The sequence below is a fragment of the Malaya genurostris genome, chromosome 2 (assembly GCF_030247185.1).
Source record: "Malaya genurostris strain Urasoe2022 chromosome 2, Malgen_1.1, whole genome shotgun sequence".
Taxonomy (NCBI): Eukaryota; Metazoa; Arthropoda; class Insecta; order Diptera; family Culicidae; genus Malaya; species Malaya genurostris.
The window spans coordinates 292,614,058-292,620,145 of record NC_080571.1 but is presented as its reverse complement, the minus strand read 5'-3'; positions in this window follow the sequence as shown (position 1 = coordinate 292,620,145).

The following is a 6,088-nucleotide window of genomic DNA, read 5'->3' as shown; positions in this document are numbered from 1 at the left end:
GACTACTTCGAAGAGTAAGGTAGAGTTGTAAAATCATTTTATAATATTGAATCAGTTTCCTTACTTAATTGTCATACCTCGTATCTCGAGTTGTACTAAACGCAACAACATAATTATTTCTCTATGCTATTAGAAGAGTAGTTAGCAATTTAGGATAAAATTTTCAACAATGTGTGGTAACCACAAATAACTGAAAAATGATATTTTCTCAAACTTTTGGAAACAATGAAGAACAATTATCACGGTTTATGTTTGGGACTTGATTCCATGAACAAACTTCAGAATATAAATTTCAGATCTGGATTCTGTAACTAAACTGAACTCCGAACCAGAGTTTCAGAACTGACTTCTGAACCAGAATTTAATTCTTGGGTTCAGTTTTAGAACTTAATTCCGAAATTCAGTTAGGAATTCATTTCTACACTCTAAAAATATTGAATTTTACAGGTGACTTAATCCCTCATACGATGTAATTAATAAAGAACTAATTTGTCAAATGACGGAAAATTTTATTTGTAATGACTTAATGTTAGATGAGCTTGAATTTTACTGGTTTCGACTGTAACTTGCGTTCTACTAGCAGGTGTGACTGTATGAATTTAAATGCACCTTTTACCGGCCAAGCAGATGCATGGTTCTGTGGCTCAGTCGATTATCAGACGAACTTGCGATCCAATGATTCTCGGTTCAAGTCGCGGTGGCTCGCTACAAAATTCTTTTTTTTTTATTTCAATGAATTTCATGTCATGGAGTTTTAGACACAATATTAAATGTTCTTCCACGTAAATTTGCGTGAATTGCGACGCTCCATTTATGTGCATCTAATAAGATGTAAAAATTTTTAAGTGTGTAGAATTCAAATCCTACATACCTGAACTCAATTCGGAACATAGATTCTGGAGCTAGAGTTAGAAACTGAATTTAGTTCCTTTATTAAGTTTCGGAATTGAAGTTTAGAATTTAGTTCTAGCTCAGGATTCCGAAAATGAGTTAAGTTTTATGATTCTAGAATTGAATGTATGACCTGATTTCTTGGATTCCGAACCTGAAATTTGCAACTGAATTCCTAGCTTGTCCCAGATTAGTTTTTGGATCCAGTCCTGGCCCAGAGTTTTAAACATTACATAAATTCCACAATTCAATTTTTTTGGAATCATTGAAATATTCCCGAAGGATTACGCGAAATTAACCTCTAACGATTTCCTACAAAAAAAGTACGGGTGTGTAATGTCCGAGACATAACTGGATGTCGTGAACATGAGTAAAACTGACACGCTTTCTTTATACTTTCGAATTCGAATTGGTAGTTGATCAATTGTGTGAATTGTGCAACTTTCCCCTTTTTCACTACTAGAATTTTAAACGATGCGCCTAGACTAAAGTACCGATTAGTTACATTAAACATTCTGAAACACAATTAAATATTATGATATATATTATTAATTAGCCAGTATAGTTCTTCATAATAAAATAATGGTGGTTCTGAAAAGAACCTTTTATGAAAGCGCTCGTGATGGAGAGATACGAGTTGAATTCGAATTCTGATGGATACCGTTGACTTCCGATGGGGACTCAGAATCATCATCATCAGCATCACACTAAGTAGAACTAAATTCAGAACTTAGAACAGACTCAGAATGAAGTTATAATTTAGTTTTGGAACTACAATCTCGAAGCTGAAATCAGTTCCGAAATCTTTTTCCACAATCCAGTTTCAGCCCGCAGGCTCTGAATTCTAAATTTATATTCCGGAACTAAGTTCTGAAACTTGAAGACAATTTTTCGCCCCGACTACTGAAATGGGCTGTATAGTGTACAGCAAAGTAAAATTTCGCATAATTCTTTGGAAGTATTATTATGATTCTGAAAAGAATCGATTTGAAGAACTCTGGAATAAGGAACAGGACCTTATAGTTTAAGAACTAAACTCAGAACTTAGAACAGACTCATAATTCAGTTGCAATTTTATTGTAGAACTACAATTTCGAAACTAAATTCAGTTCCGGAATATAGTTCCAGGATCCAGTTTCAGCACGCAGGATCTGAATTCTAAACCTATATTCCGGAGCTAAGTTCTGAAACTTGATGACGAATTCTCACCACGACTACTGAAAAGCGAATGAGAGTTGCGACCTGAGCGTTTGAGGTTTTCAACCATGTAAAAGGTGCACTCTCCGATGAAGATTCGATTTTTGATTCGAAGAGGATTGATTTTTAACCACGGTTCCCCTTTTATATGCGTTCAGTTGAAGAAACAGAAAAAAACGAGCAAAAGTATGGAGTTTTCCGCGTTGTTTTCAAAGTTTTTTGAAAACTTAATTTTTGAGTTGTTTGTGGTTATCTTACACTGTTCCAAATGTTATCCTAGATTCCTAATCACATTTTTGATGAAATGGTGAAAGAATTATGTTGCTGCCGTTAATACAAGTCGAGATATTCACGATTAAGTTCTGCCCATTCTTCCATATGGCTAATTTTGAAAAGGCGCCCCATAGTAAAGTAAGTCGTATTCAAGACAAAAAACTGTATTTGCTCTGTGTTATTAATTGTACGGTAGTATATGCTTGCGTCAGTAAATCGTAATTCAGTATAGATTGCAAAATTCACTAATACGAACGATTGTCTATGCTTGGAAGTGTGAATGAAGCATGTCAGTTTTATTCATATTCACGTTCTCCAGTGATGTCTTTGACATCAGACACCTACCTTTTTACACAAGGGACATTTTTCTACACGAGTAATTAAAAATTGCAATCAATGAGCTCTTTTTACAGGAGGAACGCTAAAATCTACATTTTGGATCTGAATTCTTTTGTGAAATTTATTCTTCTGTCTTGAGCACACTTCAATTTTTAGCGTTCAAGACAATTCCATTGGTATTGCTACGATTCTACAGACATTAGGAATAATTTTAGATCGGGGCTTGAGTATATGAAAACTGGTTTGTAAGACCAGTGCACAGTGGGGAAAAATGGACCAAAAACAAGACGATTTTTTGGAGGCATGATACAGCTGACCACAAAGCACTTTTTTGGTGTAAAATGGTCAGTAAAATCGATTCCATGTATTTAGAAGGACCGCACGAAACGCTATCATGTTTATTTTACCCCAAGTTCCCTATTTATACTACATTGTATTCAAGCTTAACTATATAACATGAAACCGAAGAACTTGCAGAAGAGCGAATAGAGTGTTTTCGATGTAAAAAAAGTCCAACATATCGATTGCATATAGTTTTATTGACAGCAGAAAACTCGTTGCACCGTTTTGCCCCATTTCTTTTCTAGTTATAATATTCAGTTGAAATATGATCTACAATCCAAAAGCAGATCCAATGCGATCTATCAATATTGGTTCTTAATACGTGCAAAACATCTGTGATCCAATTAAACACAATGAGAATGTCCAGAAATACGATTCGTGCGGTCATTGAATTTATTTGTAATCCTATTTTTAGGTCTTTCTTCGTAATATCAATCGATTTTCATCAACCGCAATCAGCCTGCTTTCGGTATGCGAGAGAAAGTTTAACCAGAAATACGACTTTTGAATTAAATTGGGGTAAAACGGGTTAAACAGGCTAGTACTGTCATTCCCATTGTGTTTAATTGGATCACAGATGTTTTGCACCTAATACCTTATGATCAAAAAAGAACCGAAATTTTATAAAAACACACAAAATTTCAATTTTTAATAAATTTCTTTATTATCGCCCTCAAAGTACTCTCCTCCTGCGGCAATACATGCATGCCAACGCTTGATCCAATTTTCCATACAAGTTTTATAGGCCGCCGAAGGTATGGCCTTTAGTTCACGCCACGAATTTTCTTGTATGGTCTCTATGGTCTCAAAACGCGTTCCCCGCAATGACAATTTGAGTCTGGGGAAGAGGAAAAAGTCACACGGGGCCATATCTGGAGAGTACGGTGCTTGGTTGATAATATTGGTTGAGTTTTTGGCCAAAAACTGCGACACAAAAAACGCTGTTTTTGAATGAAATTCAGCTTTTTTGGCACCAGCCGAGAAGCGACGCGTTTCAAGCCCAAAACATCAGTTAAAATGTGATCGGCTGATCCATAAGAGATGCCCAACAACACAGCAATCTCTTTTATCGGTACAGAACGATTTTGCAACACGATTTGCTTCGCCGATTCAACGACCACCTTTGAAGCGTTTATACCACTCGTATGCCTGTGTTTTTCCTTGACACGATTCACCAAAGACCTTTTCTAACATTTTCAACGTTTCGGAACACTTTAATCCATTTGCAACACAAAATTTGATGCACGCACGTTGTTCTAAATTTTCATTCATTATAAAAATCGCCACACGAAAATTTTTCAACTTCTTTGTATAGACGCCAAACAAAAACTAATCGTATGATATGCGTCAAAATTTGACAGAATTATATTTGTCGGAAAATTGGGGTACAACGATGTAGCACGAAGCATACGATCATGAACACTGGTCCATATTATCGGTATCATTTCACGGTGAAAACCGAGTGAAGTGAATTTAGGTCCTCAGTACGGAAATCGCTTCAAAGGCAAAAGTAATTATTTGGATGAACTAATGACATCTATGAACATCACGCCACCAACATTTCGTTGAAAAAATGAGTTTTTTCCGCTACAGTAATCACTTCACTATGCGTGATGCTGGTAATAGGGAAAATCAAGTGAAGTGACATGTAAGTGAAGTAAATGTGAAAGTGGAAGTGAGAACGGTAATAAGGGCCACTATATGTAAAATATTATTTAAGGTTATATGCGAAACATAGAACTGTCTTGTTGAACCAAAATTGGTCCAAACACCGATCAGTAGAACTTTTTTTTCTGTAAATTCACGGAAGAAGATGACTGGGGGTAAAACAGAATGCAGTTGTTTGCGGTCAATCTTATTAAAAACAATCCATTTATCTAACTTATGAGCATATCAAGAATACCTTCCGATTGGTGGAATTGAATTTTTTCCTGAGTTTCACAGTTAGTTTTCAAAGTAAAGTCAGAAAAAAGAGAAATTGGAGCAAAACGGGCATGATAGTGAATTTTGCGGATCTTCTAACTATCAGAAATCGATTCTACAGAAAAATTTGCATAAGAAATACTAATTTTGAAAATATTTGCGCATGTTTTTATAAAATCATTGAGCAAAGTCGCGTTTTTGATCGTTTTTTCTCCACTGTGCAGTGTCTTAAACTTTGAACCGAACTGAGCAAGTAGTAATGCGTTCCCAAGAAACAATTCGAAAGCCTTATGGTTTTGATTATAATTTATATGAGTTTTGTAATTGATTGTTCAGTCACTACTTGTTTTATAACAACTATAATAAGTGTCGCTTTTGACTAGTAATATCAAAGTTTTTAAAGCTTCTATAAAATCTTTTACCGAGACTAACAACTGGACTAAAAATAAATCAATTTGTACTAGAATAAAACCATGCAAACGCTCTTAATATTGCTTTAAAAATTTTTCTTTAAAACATTATTGTCAGTTAAATTCTTTCATAAATCAAAATGCAAAAACGAGGAAGTATGATGGACTGTTATGATTCATTTTCAGAACGTATGCACAAGTTTTATCGCCACGAAATAGTTTTATACAAAAAAGACGATGAACCACGGAAAATAATTTACATAAATCATGGAGACTTTCGCAAAAACCGTATTTATTTCAAGGCGATTAGTTATAATTCTTATTTTTATCCATACATTCACGATAAAAATAAAAGCGCATAAAGTTTATACGTTCGGAAAAAGCCTCAAGCTTGTAAAAAATATCTTATATATTCTTACTGATTGCATTCAAAGCAGACATGACACACATATAGTCAAGAAAAATATTATCAAAACGACAGTTTATTCATAGAGGAATTCATTCCATCCAAATAAATTTAATGTTGATCGTAAAGTTGGTTTCAAAATTTTCTTGAATTTGGAGTTTTAACGCAGGTATGCTGATTCTTCACTTTGCTTTATAAACCTTATGAAGAATGGTCCACTTGGCAGGAACATGCTCTTACAGAGGTTTTCAGTAGGCTTTCGTGGAGTTTAAAGTTTTAATGCTAGATTTATTATGTAGCATTGCAG